This window comes from Sturnus vulgaris, chromosome 1, assembly GCF_052056855.1.
Source record: "Sturnus vulgaris isolate bStuVul1 chromosome 1, bStuVul1.hap1, whole genome shotgun sequence".
Taxonomy (NCBI): Eukaryota; Metazoa; Chordata; class Aves; order Passeriformes; family Sturnidae; genus Sturnus; species Sturnus vulgaris.
Window position 1 is genome coordinate 49,747,985 of NC_142243.1, and position 19,840 is coordinate 49,767,824.

Below are 19,840 nucleotides of genomic sequence, written 5' to 3' on the forward strand. Positions count from 1 at the left end.
ATGCTCTAACTTGTTAACTACAGCTATCTAGGTTAAGAAAAAAATATTCAGGAAATACATCCTCCTAGTTTTGTTATTTTTCTGCCTTCTCTTCAGTGCTTAAGTACAACTCAGACTGACCAAATCTAGCAATAGCTGCCTACTTGTGGCAGATTTTAACCCTTATAACAAAGCATTAAAGTTCTCAATCTTGATGTCTCTGCAGCCTGTATACACACCTGGAGGGCAACACTCACTACAAAACACAACTTTGTTGCATTCCATCAGAAGTAGGTGATGATGTCTAGACAGCCAAGGTGTGTCACTGGGTAAGTGTGAAAAACTGGCATTTTTTTCTTACCCCATTGCGGGTATTCTGTGATACAGAAGTGCTTGCCACATGAGTCATTTTATGCTGTTTGAGGGCAGGCCCCAGATGTCTTTTCCATGGTGCAGAATACTGCTAGCATTAATTTTTTTTAACCTCACAGTATATGTCACACTTTGATGATTACGAAGAAAACATAAGATACCTTAGTTTTACCCTAAAATAAATTTAATGAGATTAGGGACAGCATGGACCTCATGTAATTTATCTGCAATAAAATATAAGTGGGAATCACCTTGAGATCTAGGCTGTAGGGAAGTAGGTGTTTGTTGCCTTTGATATGCATTTGTAACAAAAGATCCATTTGCATGTAAAATGTATTGCCAAAGCTGATCAAAATACAGTATTGGCAGCAGTGATAAGGCACTTGATCATGTGGTGTGGTTTGCCAGTCAAAGAGAAATTGCTGCTCTATTCCGCTCTTAACCTTTGCAGACACAACATCAAGATAGTGAATGACACAACAGTAGATTTGACTCTTTTGCAGCATCACAAGCTCCGTGTTTGCTCTTATTTGCCAAATACACAAGAAGCAGAATTTATAATTTTCTGAGCATCTCAGTTGAAGAATAAAATGGGAACTTTTATCTACCCTTTATATGCCATGTACTGCATTTGTTGACCTTTGCTGCAGCTGTGTTATAAAAAGTAGATTTTCTGCCTTTACCCTTAAATCATCTTGGATAGTGATCCTGATTCTATTCTTACACCAGCATCATTCTGAGTTCAGGTCATGGAAAAACACTCTTTAGAAAATCTTACCTACTTTATTAATCTTAAACTTACTTTTATGTATTATGTCACTAAAAATCCCTCTTTCTGTGGTTTGAAATAAATCCTAACAGTGTACGAGCATAAACAGCTAGCAAATAGTAAGAATAGTTTTACCTTTGCAGTATAAGCTCTACCCATTTCTTTAAGTTATACAAACAGTTTGGGGTGCAATAACATGGATTAAAGTGATTTCAGAAAGGAAAATTCATTGTTCTTAGTGAAAGCTGCTCTAATCACTTCATTCTTACATACTTGGACTTGGCTGTGGAAATACTGCAAAGTGCTCATTCCTGTCATCTAAATCAGCAGTGTGGTATCTGGCTGCCCTGCAATGGCAGCTGAAAAGCCAATGTTTGCTTTTCCAGCACTATAGCTATGTAGACAGAGACTCCAGAACTGTAAAATCACACCTCATGTATCAAACAAAATTGAAAGACTCAATCAGCAGCATAAATGACATTTCTTTTAAAATGGAAGCAAGAGAACATAGGTAACCCTCTTGTATCTGGTTCTGTTATGGTAGTAGGACTGTGGTATTAGTTTCATAAGGCTGTTCAGACATATAAACACTCTTTCCTTTGCAACCTCTCAAATTATTCTACAGTTCCACTGGAAGAGATTTCTTGTGCAAAGAGATATTCCCAAATCTCCTAGTCAAGGAACCAGGTGGATAAAAAAAATGAATAGAGATAACCCCTCTGTCTTAAGGCAGCTGGATATTTAGCCTGTTATGTATTTTTTTTAAGCCTTATCTTCCCAAAACTCTCCTTTCCCCCTCCCTTTCCTTCCTTTTGTCATATTAAAAGCTCAGTAAGACTCAGGGAGCTGGCAACCTCCAGATCACTTGGATGCCACTGCTGTCTCAAAATTATCTCCTTGATATGTGCAAGATTTTTTTTCCCCTTGGAACAGAATCTAGTCCTTTCTAATATCATCTGTTAATGCAGACTCTTCCTTCTCTTTTGGAGTCTGTAATAACATTGATTGGGGCCAAGCACAGACAACTAGGTTGGGTACAGCATAGGTGACACTCTGTGGGTGCACAGAGATGTGGAAGGCTAATGGAGATGTAATGTGCTCATTTTTTAAGGCTCACTAATATTCTCAGTAGTTATGTCTTCGTTGCCAGTTTTTAGATTTGTGTGTTGAAACATCTTGAACAAAATGTTAGAGCAGTTCTGCAGCATCCTGCTGACTGAATTAAAGGTGCTGCCTCATTTGCCATCTGCCTGCAAGCTCACAGTAGTAATTATAACAAGTCTTACAAGTGCTGGAACAAGAGATATGTCAAATGCATTTTCCTTCCATTTGAAGGTAATTTTCATTTTCTCAACTAATTTGAAATTACATATGAGCTGCAGGTATGAGAGCCACACAGAAGCAGACAGACGTGTGCACACCCACAAAGCAAGATATCAACTCCCTAGAGTGTCCGAAAGAGTTTATATACTTATCTTCTCACATTTAAATTAAATGCAGTGCTGGAGAAATTTCTCTTGTTTTTACTACTCCTATCCTTGTGCATAGAATCTTAATATGTCATATTAGTGTGACAATATTAAAAAAAAAAGCATGCTTGATTTTGCTGAGCATTGCTGAAATAACATGGGCTGAAATAACAACATATATAAAAACTGCTGAAAGTGAAAGTTACTTGTGGTTTGTGAGACTTCTATGGGTAATGGTTTATGGACACAGCCATAGTGAGGATAAGCAGGGTGAAAATGTGAATTTGGCACTATGTGATGTACAAATTCATTTGGTGCTTGAATTCTGCAGAGAGTTGGGGTCCTGGAACTGACTTTTGTTTGGAAAGTGATTGAAGACCCAGTGCATTTGAGCACTGGTCACATGGAAGGAGGAGAATATTTGCATCTGGTATGGCACATGAGAGCAAGGCAGAACTAGGAACTTGTCCAATTCTTCAAGAATCTGCATATTCATGTCAGGGTATATAGGGAACCATTCTTCTGAGTTGTGTCGGGAATTCACTCTGAAGCAGTGGAAGAGTAAGCATGCAGAAGGAACACTTGTCATTACATATCTTCTATGCTCCACCAAGAAAACTGGGGTAGGAAAGAAGAATGAGTAGAAGTTTGCTTTTCCTGGATTTCCTTGTGAGACCTGCTTGGTGTCACCCACTGAAGGAAACAGCATTCAATCCAAAAGCACATTTGGATTGCAAATTCCTAATGGTGGCTTTTGTGACTTTCTGAACTGTTTCCTACTCTGCTTATCCTCAGGAGATTGGATAAGGGCTGTGTAGGGAAAGAGCAACTGAAGCTGATGGGCTCAGTGAGGAAGACTTACACAACATCCAGGCCATGAACAGGATGAAGTGTTCTTTAGGAGATTATAAGCACCAGGTCCCTCTCAACTTATTTAAATAGGACATTCATGCACACCTTGAAATAATGCCTCTACATTTGTACTTGCAGATTCAAGATTCAGGCATGACCAGCAGCTTTGTGTCTGGGGTTAATATTTTTAGAATCACAGAACAATCTGAGTTTTATGTCAAAGGCAAGAGCAGATTTAAGCTTTCCTCATTATATGCTGTCCTGGGGTACAATGCAAAAATGTGTGTTCTATCACCATCTGTTAAAATGTGGGGGAGGTGGTGATCCTTATCTTTGTGGGAGATATCCTCTGCTGATGTGCCACCTGATAAGATCAGGGGGATGATCATCATTATCTTTTCACAACCCATCCTTCCTCCAGAAGATATGTTCTGTTAATGGGCCATTAAGTCCTATTGTGTGACTGATAAGATTGCATCTTCCCATTGGGAGATGCTCCAGCCGGGGGGAAGAGCCAAGCCTTTCCTACCTAGATAAAAAACTGGGGTTTGGGACACGAAGGCAGTCCTTTCCACTGGATCCCAGAGGAAAGTCGGGCCTTTTTCCACATCATCACTGAATCTTCGGAGGAAAACTGCACCTTCTACAGGAGCACTGCTTCAACTGAACCACATCTGTCATCCAGGAGGACTGCAGCCACCATTTACACGGACTGCTACCAACACCCTGACTGACAAGGTGTCAGGTTGTATTTCTGACTTTGTTGGTGGTTTTTCTTTTATATTATTGCATGTATTTTATTTTTTCTCTTTTCTCCTATTAAATTGTATTACTGACTTGGAGTCTCGCACTGGTTTTACTTTCAAACCAACACATATGCTTTAACTGAAAGCACCACATTATGGTCATCTTTCTTGTTCAAGATTTAAACTAATTCTGGGCCAGTGGAATATCCTGTACTTTTCAGACAAGGATTTTTATAAACATCTGGACCAATGTTTCCCACAGATTTGTGTTTCATGGTAATTTGTTAGCTCTGAATAACATTTCCATGGCTGGGGTATGAGCCATCTTCTTTTCTTACCTTAATCTATAGCCTCAGTCAGTAGACTCTCAGGTGGCTAATGCAGGCTGAGTTGATCCAGTTCCCCAAACTGAAGGAGTCCATCATTCTGTCAGAGGTAGCTGAAGTTATCTGATAGGGTCAAAAGTTATTGATGAACATATATAAAGTGTGATCACAGAAGTCATGCTTTCATAGGAATTGGTTAAAAGTACATCTATATTAACACTCAGCATCTATTGTGATGAACTATTATGTAAGTAGGATTTTTTCCTTAGTAAGAACATTGCAGATGTTTGTTAGTAATTTGTGGCAGAATTTACAGACAAGTTTTCAAGTCTTCATGTGTGCAATCAGCTGTGTGCTTATTACATTGTCTGCCTTCACTCCTGCTGACTAAAATGAGAAATTAAAAGAGCATCCTTTCTTAAGGCTTAAAAACATCCAGAAAATTAAAAATAGCCTGGGGCTTAAAAACTTCCTTACCTGGTAAGACAAACAGGGTTCTGTACAAACAGTCATCTAAATGTGAGTGCTGTAACTATAAGTACTGTATGTGAAAGGTAGAGAGGAAGGCTTGGAGGCCTGTACCTCATGGAAAGTGTGCCAAATTGCACCATGGCAACATGTGAATATTTGCTATTTGCAAGTAATGAATCTCTGCTGAGCAGGAAATTGTCACCAAATAAATTATTCAAATTGTAAATACAATTGTACCTCAGGATAAATGTTGTTAGGATCCACATTTTTTGGTGTGGTGATTTAGTTTGTATGAGATGAGACAGAGGAGGTATTTTCACCATGAGCGATTTATGTTATAACATCATACATCCTCCACTACTAAGTTGAATTTCTGTGTTTGTAACTGCTTTTGTCTTTGTTTTCAGAAGCCATTTAGAAATTGTCTATTGTGCCAACTAAGAGATGGGACTAGATGATGGATTGTTAGGAAAAAAACCACACTGAAAATATCTGGCTTGAAGAATTGCATAGAAGTGTCCACCACTGGACTTCTCAAAATCATTCTGTAGCCTGTTATAATAATTTTTCTCAAGTTCCAGAATTTGTTTTCTAAATATCTGGAGGAAATGTTCATCCTGTTCTGATTTTCTATTTATTTCTATTTATTTTTCCTTTAAGATCACATTAGGGTTAAATAGTAAAGCTTAGCATCAGAAGTTTGGTGGTTTTTATTCAATTTTTAACAATAAGACAATATAAGACTGTATATGTAATAATTTAATTTAAGAAGTGTGCATAATGTTGTACCATGCATATTGTTCCAGAGAGAGAGGAGGAAAGAGTCCATTTGTACTCTGAGCCTCAGAAAATAGCATGCCACTCGACAAACTCTGAATTGTGATTATTAGCAAATGATGAATAACTTATAGACCTGGAGTTAATCACCAAATATATTATTTAAACTACAAATGAATTCAAGAATTCGACATTCTGTCTCTGAACAATTCATTGATAGAAAAGAAAAAAGGATGAAATTAATCAAATAAATAATTCATTGTAAATAATTTGGTTCTAATTATAACAAGGTGCTAATAGCTAGTTCAGAGCCCATCCCATGATTTTTAATATTGGCAATCTTCTTTTTTTTCCCCCTTGTACCGTATATTTCATTGTTGCTTTCACACCTGACATAGAAGGTAGTGACCCCTTTGCTGCTGTTTGCGATTGCACAAACATGAGCCCAGAGTTTGAACAGAGTTAAAGGAATCTTGACCTTGATGCAACCTTGACAGAGGAGCTGTCTACAGCTTGGAGTCCCTTTAAATTCTTGGCTAAACTAATAGTTTGAGTGACATGTGGCATAAAAGATAATTGAATACAAAATGGAAAAACTGGTCTGTGTAATGGAAAAAAGGGGAAGATATCCTGGTAGATCACATATTGCCCCATGAGTCTCACCAGGGAAGATGTGATGCCTGTTCTGGTTGCAAAGTCCATAGCGTATTGTCGCTGACTGCTCATTTTACCCCACCTGTGTGGGGTGCAGCTTTATTATCAGCTGACACTATGGAAACAAGTGGCTTGAACATTAGCTTCAGGGTCAAACTCTGCAGTTGTTGGTCATATAAGCATAAAGGAATGCACCTTATTGAACAAGTCTTCAGGATATGGTTTTTCTTGACATGCATTCCTAAAGGTCCCTCTTAAAGACCTACCTCATAAAGACCTACCTCTGTGTGGGTATCTTACAGAAGTCTAAAGTTGTTATAGTAAATATGTATTTTATGTACTGTTTTGCACATGGATTCTTTATTGAGGAAACTTATTTTTGGTTTAACATACTCTGTTTACATCTGCATCTTTGTTGAGGCTGTGACTGTGACTTTAACAATAATAAGCCATTGACTCTATAGAGTGGTTAAATAAATGTCAGTAATGGGCTCTTTCCACAAATACTTTTTTTTGTGGAAAACTAGTCCATATTTCCAGGAATGAGGAATTACCTAGTCTCAGCAAAGGATACTGTTATTATTCCTAGGTGCTGTAGAAACACAGTATTTTATTCAGCACTCTTTTTATGTTTGTATATAAGTATTAGGATGAAAAGGAAAGATAATAGCATTCAGATATGGGCCTGTCTATAAAGCATCTTCTGTCTAAAGATGCTACTAATTTGAGTTTATTTGTACTCAGAACACAGGTTCTGTTTGTGGAAAAAGAAAAAAGACAAAATCAGCACTTTTCTCTCCAACCAAGATTTATGTGTATATTGCAGTAAGGGCAACAAGTTCTCTCCAATTTTAGAAAAATTTTCATTTAAAGTTGCAAGTGTGTGTACACCACTGCAATATCTGACATCTGCTTAAACATATAGATATTTGTTTTGACACTGTGATGGTAGCAGATTTTTTTTTTTAAACACATCAGGGCAATAAGATGACCTTAATTCTGATCTTCCAGATACAGAGATTTTGAAATCAAGGATTTTCTGATTTATTTGCAGGCCATTTTCTCTAGTCCATACCAATTGCTTTTGAAACTGGTGGTATTTTTGTAAGGAGAAAATTTTATTCACTAACCTGCTCAGCCCTTTTTCCCCTACTCCCCCCACTGCAGGCTTTTCAAAGTTAGGACTTCATTGTTCTCTGCTATTTATTTACTGATTAGTGAAGAATATTTGGTCTCAAGAGGCCATACATTCCAAAATACAAGATGACATTTCTCTTAGTGTCTGAGCCTATATAAACATGCTATAAAGCCCTCAGGTGCCTACACCTTTCCAAGCATGCTAGATGTGCTTCCACATGATACAGCTTAGATCCCATTAAGTCCATCCACGGGCCAAATGATTTTTCAGTCCTTACATCAATATTTGCCCTGAAGGGCATACACAATGCCATGCAAAACCACAAAATAGAAGAGGATTTTCCACAGCTAACCCGACTATGTTATAACCATAAAATGCAGCCTTTCCTATATGTTTTCTATATAAACTTTTATATAAACTTGTCTGGTTTATGTCACGCTTCCTGTGCTATTAGTGAGTTGTAACCTGGTGGTGTTCTTTATAAATTACTATGAATAATTTCAATTTTTTACCTTTTTACCAAGTTCCTGGCATTCTTTATTTCTCCTGATTTTGCTTGGTGATTTCAGGAATTCTATCGAAAATGTGCTGTTCCTCAGAGTTGTGATGAAAAGATGATTTTTTGCTCTTCATAGCCTTTAGCATTTTGCACTGCTCCTGTAGTCATGAATATCTCATGCATAGTTCCCCCTGCTTACAGACTTTTTATTTTTGAAAAGTATTCTCTCTCTTATTAGAAACTGTTTTGAACAGAAAGGAAGATCTGAATAACATCATGGCAAGAGAAAGGCAAGCAGAGAAATGTCAGAGATAAGCACAGTTCTGCAAAAGTTCTAGAAGGAAAGTTAGGAGTCAAGGTCCTTTGTGAAGTTAGAGGGAAAATATGTTTTCTTACACATGAGTTCGGCATTATATGATTATTTGAGGATAATTCTGCTCAGGACTTGAGCTTTGGATTCTTTTTTACTTGCCTTGTAGCATTCTGCAGCATCTTGGTGCTCCAGAGCTCTAGCCAAGTCTTAAAGGAGAGTTTCAGGAGATATAGAATTTTTGGGTCTGCAGTTCAGACACTGGAAAGTTTGAGTCTTTGTTGAACTGTGTGGATGGAAACAGTTAATCTTTCCAAACTGCATAATGCTCTTTACCTCTGCTTTGTTTAGTTTGCAAGTCCTTTGAGGACATCTACATGTGTTTGTGTAGCAAGTGGTACAGAGGACTGTAGTGTCCTGTAGTTGGGTTCCTACTTCAGCAATTCATGATAATCTCACTATTTCATCCGAACAATGATGAATACTCAGTCCCCTGAAAATGCACTATTGAACTAGTGCCTTATAACAAACATGTGAATCTCTTTACTAAATTCTTACATCTGTATATTGTGGTTATAAGAAAAATAGGGTTTCTAGTTTACATTATTTTGTGACAGACCAGAGACAAAATTGCCTAGTTCTGTGGATTTTTTCAAACTATTGTGTTTGCTGGCTCCTAAAAAGGAAAGCAGGAGAGGTGTGTTTAAGAAGCTATTTTACATGTGGCTGCAGTTTGCTGCATCTGTTCTTCCTTCTTCTGCAGCCTTCACTCCTGCTGGGCTGTTCCTTCCAATAATCTGATGGTGTAGCATTTTCATGGGACTTGTGTCCTGTGGATGTAGCAACTAAGGTGACTAGGGTGCGCAGTTGTGGTAGTTCCATGTGCCCAGGTGCCATCAGGTCATGGTGCAGAGAATATGGAAGGATTATGTGTTTACTTAAATATACTTACTGAGGATCTGATAAATGTAAGCTTTTCTTTCTCTGTTCAACACTGGTGAGCCCACACCTGGAGAAGGGTCCATTCCTGGGCTCCCTGATGCAAGAGAGACATGGCCAAACTAGAATAAGGTCAGTGAAAGACCACAGAGATGATTAAGGAGTTGGGACATCCCTCATACATGAGGAAACTGGGAGAGCTGGGATTGTTGGGTCTTGGAAGACAAGATTTAGGAGGATCTCTTCAATGTGTATATTCACACCTGAGTGGGGAGTAAGGGAGAGCCAGACTATCCCAACAGTACCTTATGACAGGACAAGAGATAATGGGTACAGGTTGAGTTACAAGAGATTTCATCTAAGCATAACTTTTTCTGTGAGCACTGGCACAGGTTGCTCAGAGAGGTTGTGGAGTCTCCATCCCTGAAGATATTAAAAACCAGACTAGACATGGTCCTGGGCATCCTGCTGTAGCTGCCCTTGATTGAAAAGGGGGATTGGACTAGATGATCTTCAGAGGTACCTTCACCTCTCAATCATGAAGAGATTCTGCTCTTCATATTGACTTTAAGTTATCATAGAATCAGAGAATATATTGAGTTGAAAGGCACCCTCAAGGATCATTGAGTCTAATTCCTGGTCCTGCCCACGAGTGACACAATGTACCCAAGCGCATTGTCTAAATGCTTCTTGAACTCTGTCAAGCCTGGTGCTGTGATGACTTCCCTGGAGACCCTGTTCCACTGCCCAACCACTCTCTGGGGGAAGAACCATTTCCTGATATACACCCCAAACCCCCCTGACTCAGCTTCATCCTGTTCCCTCAGGTCCTGTCACTGGTCATGAGAGTGAAGAGATCAGTACCTGACCCTTCACTTCCCCTCATAAGGCAATTGTAATCTGCTACAAGATCTCCACTGTCTCCTCTTCTCCAGGATGAACAGACCAAGTGACTTCAGCTGCTCCTCATATGGCTTCTCCTCAAGGCCCTTCACCAGCCTCATGTCCCTCCTCTGGATGCCCTCTAGTAGCTTAGGGTCTATTTTTTTAACATGGTACCTAAAACTGCGCACAGTTCTCCTTAAATATCTCATTAAATGAAACCTGGCTTTTTAAAAAGGAAAATAGAACTCTGTGTTTCTTCTAATGGTTATATGTTACCAACTGAAAGACTTAGTTCTAGTGAATATAATTTTTTTTGTTGCTGTAACTTTCATCTTTTTTCTGAGGACTTTCTTTTAGCTTTTTAATTCTTTTGACGAATTAGGGGAGGCTTTCAGTAGAAGATTAAAATTCTTTTCTCTGCTCTAGGGGAAGAATCCTGGGCCCAAGTGCTCATAAACTTTGCCCGATGATACCCAGATATACGTTTAAGGCTATTAAAAGAATAATTCAAATAACAGATTGTTCAGAAACAGAATAATAGAGCAGATTTTACTCTTGTGCTCCAAGTAAACTTTTCCTAGCTATATTGAGAGAAAAGGGTTAAATTCCCACCACAGGTTCATTTTATTCTTTTAGCTCAAAATTTACCATCCCTATTTCAGTTATATCAGTGTTTACTAAAATGGTCACCTCCATAAAGCCAAATATTCAGCTTTTCAACATTATATAGTTCTTCAGGTACATTGACTGATTAAGTCTGTCAACATCCCTATGATGGCAATGAGTTGGTATATATTGCAAATTAATAGCTAAGGAAGTTAATAACTCAGTCACGCAGCTTTTTTTATTTAAGCTTTAGTCCTTTGACTTCTAATTACATGCTGTAGCAACCACACTGTGCTTCCCTGTTAGGGAAAGTTCTTTAATGAAGAGCTTTATTCCAGGAAATACCTTGCTCCCCTCCTGCTGATCAGAGCTCTGCTGGATGGATTTCTGTATCAGTGTGGTACAAATGATGTATTTTACTCTGAGACAAACTTTGGATGGCACACTTGAAGTTTGATTGGCAGGAGGAAAGGACTTGGGTACATGTGGCATTAAAAATGAGGGCAGCAGTTAGTTTAAGTGTATGAAGCACTGTCAGTCATTTGCTAAAGACCTACGCAAGAAACAAGAAAATATGCCAATAGCAGCACCTTGGTGATCTTTCTTCTTGCTCCCCCTCGAATCCTGGATTGAACATATTCAGCAGCCTTTTAGCTCTGTCTTCTGGGGAAGATAATCTGTACCCATGGCTTCCTTTCTATGGGAGGAAGGTTTTGAGTAGTGCAGAAGGAAGTCCTGGCAGTAGGTCTGTGAGAGGCAAGTGTGCAATATTAAGCTGACTGTTTTAGCTCTTGGAATGATTCGAAGAAGCCTTAAGATTATTCTAATATTTTCCAGGTCAACACAGGCTCCAAGCAGCTGCTCCAGCAGCTGGAGGTCTGTGATTATGAGCTGCTGCTGACATTTGCTGACATGGGAAGGAAGAACAGTACAGAGTTGGTGTTTCTGACTTTGTGGTGCATTAATTCCCTATGCAAGGAGAATCTCCTGCTTGTCAGCCAGTGTGGCTTTATGGCTTCTTTGGGCTGCTGCAGAGGTGTACATTAGAGCCAAGATCTGTGCAGAAGTAAAATAGGAGATGGCTGCTACCACTTGTAAGGGCATAGCTAATTCTTTTCATCTATTTCCATCCTTGCTTGAACTCAAGGAGTCTACCAAGTCAGTTCCACATTTTGCACCCTATAAAGATACGTGGCTGAGAAATATTTCCAGGTTTTCTTCCAAGAAGCTTACAGCATCTGTAAAATTGTGTATGAGTGCTCAGATATGATTTTCATCACTGTTCCTTGTAAAAGGTGGTCAGATGTGAGACCTGTGTTGATACAGATGTTTTTGCTGGGTAGTGATGGTGAGGCAGGACCTGGGTCAGAAAGACAAGACCTGTACAGTTTCCTTGATGCCCAGACCCAAACCTTTGCTCCAGGGACAGATACATCAGACACACAATTGAAATTTGAATACTTCTGTGCCTGCTTTTCTCTTAGAATGCCAACAGGACACTTTCTGATCTCAGTGTCATTACAGCATGTGTGACACAAATTCTTACTCTCTGCTACTGGGAAATGTCTCTCAAGGGACCCATTTCTTATTAAAAGACTGGCCTCTGCTCTCAGTAACTTTGGTATAAATCAAGAGAAATTTTATGTTGTCAGCAAAAATTTTACATGTCATTCAGGGCACAAGTTATGGATAGAAGTCCTGCCCAAAAGCTGCTTTAAAGCTGTGATGATTAGAATGTTTCTCTCACTGCCTGGTACAGGTATTTCCCATCTGCTTAATTTTTGGCATGGACTCATTCTCTCCCTTGGATCTCTTCATTCCCTGGTGCAAAACCAAACTTGTGTACAAGTGCTAAGTGAAATGATCTGGCCATGCTCATTTCCATCCATTGTCTTGTATTTGAGCACTGTCCATCAATAACTGTGACCTTCAGCATTTTATTTCTTCACCTGACTCCAATGACATGGGTGGCATATGCTGGGCACATTAATGCTACTTTGGATGGCTCTTATTTTACATAGACCTGGAATAAAGTTGTCTAACCTCTCTTTCAAACTCTACCTTTTGTCCAATTAATTTGAAAACAAAGTCCTTTCTTAAATGAAGAATGGCCACCAAAAATGAACAACAAAAAAAGTTTCGAGCAAAACAGGACTGCAAATTAACGTTCATGAAAAATGTAACATATACAAACTAATCTGAAACTCTATTTCAGGCTTGCAGATGCTGTGATAATCCTTGTGGTTTTTATGTCAGCCAAGGTTACTACTACCAAGCTGTAGGAGTTCACTGAATGAACCACTGAATACTGTGAGTTCTCCCATTATATCACAATTACAGAAGTAGAGGCGCTACATAAGTTTATGCCAGTCCTCCGGGAACATTTAAAAAAAAGTTCAATAGTCCTTAAAATTTCTCATTTCTAACCTGACATTTGTTTACCTCATGACTGCTCATTTTGCTGTGTTATAAAAGCACATAGAAAGTTAGATTTCTGGCTCAAGATCCCACTAAAACCACAATTCCTGTTTAAGTCAGCAATAGCCACATAACATTTGAGCCTGGATAGTAAATTCTTTCTGCATCTACTCCAGCAACAGAGCAACACATTGCATGGCTTAAAATGCTTCTGGTGTAATTAGAAGAGCTTACAAAATTCTCTGTAAAGATTATCTGAAAAGATCACTGGAAATAATAAATAAGAGGAGTCCAATTTCCCATTCTGGATATCTCAGAAATTAGAAAGGAATCTTTAAAATATGGATTCTGTTGATAAGATCATGAAATAGCTGCAATGATTATACAGACTTTGAACCCCAATGAGAAACTTCTGCTATAATTCATAGGAAAAGGGGGTTTTAAACTGTCTGATACACTTTCAGTCAAGTATCTGGATCCTGTCAATGCACCTGAGCATAGCACCTGTAGTGGGAAAGAGCTTAACAATGCACATTAAAAAATTTAAATACATTAATTATCCCCTCTTTTTAGAGTGCATTACTCAACTGAGGGAAGTGTCCTTGAAATGAAGGACATTCATCTAAGCCTTATTGGATCTGAGCAGAAGTACCCAATATATTATGGGATTACATTTGTGAAATAAGGACTCATTTACAGTTTCTTTACATACATGACTGAAAAAACAAACTCTTATCAGTTGTTCGGTATTCAGTGGGAAAATTTGGAAACTAGCCTATAAAAACACTCCTGTTGGGACATTAAACAGCTATTAAAAATTGAATTAAGGGTTCAGTATAGTTCCAGAGAATGGTGGTCAAAGATTTTAATATCTGACTTCTCAATAGGTTGACAAATCAAAAGAAAGCCCAGCTTCTGGGAAGCTGCATTCATTTACTTTAAAAAATTGAATGGATTGTCGAATATATCAGCAAATTAAGCTGACAAATGGGGTTTATTTCTCTGATTATTTTCCCTGCTTTGTTCTGTACCTCTTGTTCCTGTCCAACTGAAGCAAAATGCACAAGCAGAAGACAGAGAGGCTGGGAAAAGGCAGAGATCATTTTAGGATGAGCAGAGTACTACTCCATGTGAGCCCCAGTTTGGGACATAAACTGAATGTACTGTAACAGAAGGATTGTTTTGGTTTCATATTTTTGATGGGGTAGAAGAAGAGTTTCAAGTCAGTTGTCTCTCAGCAAAGCCTCTGTCACTAGTCCAGGAATCCAGCAATAGATGGCCCCTATATTTTTTTTAAATATACAACAGAGCTTTGCACTCTTGGTCCTAGAATGGACAAGCCACCCTATAAACTATGTCAGAAGCTGAGTCTCCATGACTGTAGCTGTGGTTGATGGCATGGTCATCTGATTGGTAGGTTTAGGTTTAAAAACAGGTCATAAAGTCTTACTTCTACAAGGACACATGATATGGAACAAACCTCTGCTTATCTGGGGCCTATCTGAAGTTCTGGATGTACTCAGGAATCTGTCCTTCTGCATTTAAGTGGGAGATTCAATCTGAAGAAAACAAAAAGTAGCACGTAGTTTGCATTGTTGGCTGAGTGTTTTACACCTGTAGGGGACAAAAACAGAAGGAAAAATTTAATGAGGTCCCTTAAATACCACACTCTCACATAATTTCATAAATTCTTACTACATTTCTCTGAGAGTGTAAGTTAAGAACATATCTTTGGCCTTGTATCCTGTTCCTGATGATCACCTGGTTGATTAGGTGACCTATAAAGGTCCTCCCAACAAAAAGTGTTCTATGCTGTTCTGGAGTGACATCTGCATAGATAATAGCCTTTAACCTTAATTGAACAGAATGATAATTATCCAAGGGTTAAAATTCAGCCACCTTTACACCAAAGAGGAATCAAAACTGGACAAGATGGAAGAAGCAGTGCTAAAGAGATATTGGAGTTCTTTGAAAATGTTTCTTGGCTATTTTAAGTCCTCACTTTTATTTTCCAGGATGGGCTCTGGGGAGCCAGGTGTGATCTTGTTGAGGTACTGGTTGCACACAGTTTGTGGGAAGGGACAATTTTGGATGGGAAGCTCCTCCCACTCATATTCTGTTCTGGTATGTCTCTGCCAGATTTAGCATGATTTCTTGTGGTGAAAAATCTCTGCTTTGTCTCATATTTTATCTCCCTCTGCTATCTTTTGAAATCTGAGGTCTGTGCATTTCAAGATTTTGCTTAATCTGTGGTTTTTTTCTATTCTGTTAGTTATTGTACCCAAAACATAGCCAGCAATGGCGAATGCTTTTCACTTACATATATTTCATTACTCATCTGAGAATGAATGGGATCATGGCCAATGCAATTATCCTGCTTGAGAAAAAAGGTCTAAGTTTTGTTCAGTGCTGATGTTAAAAGTGTCCATCTAGGATGCAACCAGCTCTCACTGCCACTCCTGTGAGTCAGAGTATTCTTGGTGCCAAAAAAATTTGTGAAATTATTTCTTACTTCAGAAATGTAAAAGAAAATGAAAGCAATTTGCTCCTAGGGTGATCCATAATACCAAAGGCCTTTCTGGCTGTAAGTCAGACTTACAAAGAAGCCTTATGTGGAAGTGTTGTGTAAAGAAAACTACATGATCATTGCAAGTAATAATAATATGACTGAACCCCCCTTCACTGAAAGGTTTTAAAAAATATCAAACACTTCTCACAATATCTTCCAAGCAACTCATAAACAGCTTCTCAGCTGTTTATTTATTTTTTTTTACTTAATTAATACTCACATATTAGAAGATTCAGTACATGTAACATCACAGAAGATTATGTAAGATAAATCTTTGTAGAATTGCTATAATCAGGTGATATATTGACAGTCATGAAATAAATAATTTGTAACAAGCTTTTTCTGTCTGTTTGTTCCTTTGTACATCCATTCCTATTTTGATGTTTTATTTTCTGGTAACAAATATATTTTTTAGCAGGATTAAAGTCTCAATTTCACCTGTTTGATTTATACCATGTCTTTATCAGGTTACGTCAGGTACTCATAGCAGTATTTATGATTCAGCTAGTTCAGAAAGAAGGAAAAGAATATCTTTTTTGAGCTCTTAAACATCCACAGATTTCAGAACACCAACTAAGTCCAAACACTGATATTTGAGTTGGGAATGCAAAAGGGGGAGTGGGAGGTAAATATTATATTTTTAAGAGCAATACATAGGGGTATGGAACCGGAAGGATCCACCTGGGCTGAGGCAAATCTGTTTTGCAAGTACTCAGGCCATATAACCATGCCAGGAAGAGTATCACAGTGCCCCCTAAACCTAGAAGGAGTTTTTGTTCCTTTTTGTGTTTGTTTGACTACTTTCCCACAGGAATAAGGCTCTTCTGCCCATCTTTTCTTCTGACCTCTGTCTTAATCTGTTATCATGACAAATTGATTATTTTTCAGTGCATGTTTTCCTTTAGATCTTCACCTTTCCTAGAAGGTGTTTATTCTCTGTTATGCTTGTGGACAGCATTCATAGCTCCTCAAGTCTTTGTTTCACTTCTGTTTGCATCCTTCTGAAAGAAGAAGCTGTTAATTTTCTTAATTATCCTGATTACCTGCTTGTGATTCAAATTTTGTTTCTGTTTAAATAAGATTGCCTGGAAGTATACTGCAGTTGGTACCACTGTGACACCTTTGATCTCTATAACAGCACTAATATGTCCCTGTTTCTATCAAAACATTTTTTACTTGATAACAGTAAGGACTGTATTTACACTTTCCATCATGGCTCAGTCATCCTGTCTTTTATGAATAACTCTCAGGCCTTTTTCCTTGTCTGTCATCACTGACTAATGAATTCTCAGCTCAGAGACAAGTTTCTTGTTTCTAGTCTGTAAGTGCAAGCTGATGACACTTTTGTACTAGGCAATTTGACTCAATTTCCACTACTCCTGTTTTTGAACGTTCCGGGTACTTCCCACACAATATGCTAATGCTCATCTTTACCAATGATATCCCTCAGCAAATGTCATAGCTCAGTCCTGTTTTTAACTTGTTATATGAAGATATGAGATGTGAATGGTTCATGCTGATTTTTCAGCTACAGCCATTATCAGCTCCATTTTGCCCAAGAACTTCCATTTAAAATCCATACCACTATATTTCTTCCACAAATCTCTGTCATATCCTGCTTAATAAATATTTTCCCACATGACATTTCATCAAATGCTTTTTTCATGTCAAGTTTGATGAAGACTCTGCATTTATTTAATTTGTAAAATCACCTATAAAAGAAAACTGGAAATTTTATTTTGTGTTTTCACCCAAATCATGCCCCCTGATCGTTAGCCCTTCAATGGACTCCTTCGCTTTTGTCTGCTGCTGCTACTGGCAATATACATAGACCTAAATATCTTCTGGCAAGACAACTCATCTACTCATTCAAAAAATCCCTTGCTAATTTTAAAAACACAGTGATGTCTTTTTAGCTCCTTTAAAAATCTGATTTCTTTTTTACAGTCTGATGAAGGTTTGCCATCAAATCCAGGTTGCAGGAAGACTAGAAGTCATGATCCTTTACAACAGAAATGTCTTAGGAAATTAAAGTCAAGTTCTCTCATTCTTCACAGCTTAGAGCTTATTTAGGATGCCACTTGAAGTATTCATTGTTTTCTACTATTGCCACATGGATATTTTTCTGCACCAAAGAGCCTCAGACTAGAAGAACATTAGTTAATTATCTAGCTAAAAGACACCCAGTTGCAAAATAGATGATTTTTTTTTGTCTTCTGATAAGTTTAAAGTAAAACACGGAGGCAGAAGAGTAAGTTTGAAATAGCATCTGCCCAGACTTTGCTTGGTTTTATATAGGGCTCTACACACCAGCCCTCCTGAGCTCCTAAATTCATTCTTTATTGTGAAAGAATAAATGTTAACACGATCTTTCATTTCAGTCTTGACATTTCAGCAAATTTACCATTCTAAATCACTATCTGAACTCGACAAAGGGTTGTTATGTGCTCATAATTTTCCATCTGAGAGATTTAAAGTTCCAGATGACATTAGCTCTAGCTCAATGATGTTATTAAATTCTCACCTTAAATCTCACATACAGAAAGCTCTTGTCAGGTTACATGAATGAGATGATTGCATTAGTCATACTACAAGAGTGATACTCATTTCAGTAAGTTCATTGTATTCAGTCTGAAGTTTGATCTATGAGAGGACACTTTATATCTAACATGATGTGGAAACTTTATGTTATGGTGTTTTTGCTAGTTATATTCTTGCCAGTACAATTTATACCCTCTTTGCTATATGGTATGCAATCCTCAGAATACTTGCTGGTTTTTTAAGATGTGATCTGCTGCAGTAAAAATAAAGACCCCATGTGGCTTTGACCCTTGAGTCTTTACCTTTCCTCCGGACTAGGTCAGATGTTAGGGTGAAGCCTCATGGATCTGCCACATGAACGTGAATAAAAGATAACAAAAGAGGCTCTTTCCCCCCTGCGGTGGTTGCAGAGGTTTATTTCTTGTGGTCCTCCAAGAGCGAAAAGAGAGAAAGAGGGAGAAAGAGGGAGAAAGAGGGCGAGGTCAGGGGGCACAGGTCTTTTCTACGGTCTGAAAGGGGGGTGGGAAGAAATTGGATCTCGGCTAGCTAGGTATGGTCAGAGGGGAGAGGGAACAGAGGACAGGACATTGCAGGGGTCACGGAATTTACCATTTCCGATACATCTAGGGAGTTGCAACAACCCCATGATTAATTTATTCAAGACATTTCTTCTGTTCATAGTTCAGCTTGAAACTAACGCTACATTTTTGAAGTACAGTGTCCCTGAACTGGCCTCTGAATTGCAAAAACTAAATTAGCATGAATGACACTTTGCATGTGGAAATTTATGCAAGGATCTACTTGTAAAAAGTTTAAACACACCAGCTGAAACATTGATGAATTATGAATGATTATAATTAAATGGTTCTATTTCTCCATTATTTTTACTTCTTTTCCTCTTTTTTCTGTTTTCTCTTAACCCAGTAATATCCAAATGGTTTGGGATAGCAAGACTTCTGTGGGTTTACACTGATCTTAAAGCAAACCAGTGCCATTGACTAGATTTGGGGATTAAAATGAATTTATCTACAGATTAAGAACTCCATATGCCAGTTTTAGTGGGTATTACGAAATAGGAATCAGCTAGCAACAAAATTCCTAATATACTTATGTGTTTTTATAGCCTAAATCATCTTAATATCAGAGCTCTTCAACAACTTGAATGCACCTACAACATCCATGTGAATTAAAAGGGTTATCTCCCAATTCTCCTAATGGGATAACTGAAAGCGCAGGAAGATTAAACAGCTAAGTCAAAGCCGGTAAGAAATCTGCAGCAGTCTTAAAGCTAAAGAAGTTCTCTGTGTTCCATGTCATTGCCTTGAACAGAAAGTTGTTTCTCCCTCCTTGCATAATAACCTTACTGAAACCAGCAGTGCACCTCCCAAATGTTCTGTTCAGGAGAGCTCCTTAGGCAGGGCAGAGCAGCGGGGGCAGATGCCTGTCCTCCCTGTTTCTGGACCTGTAAATCTGTTGATAGTTTCCTTTGTGCAAAATCATAAGATACTTTGGACACTTGT

General features: G+C 38.3%; 1 long non-coding RNA gene across 1 annotated transcript in view; it reads left to right on the forward strand.

Annotated features, from left to right (window-relative positions):
* Nucleotides 1–203: 203 nt before the first annotated feature.
* Nucleotides 204–19,840, forward strand: part of LOC148225203 (uncharacterized) — a 32,926-nt gene continuing 13,289 nt past the window's right edge. The window contains exons 1-2 of the long non-coding RNA XR_015804391.1: nucleotides 204–308; nucleotides 19,444–19,582. This is a non-coding gene — a long non-coding RNA (uncharacterized LOC148225203). The remainder of the gene's footprint in view (nucleotides 309–19,443; nucleotides 19,583–19,840) is intronic.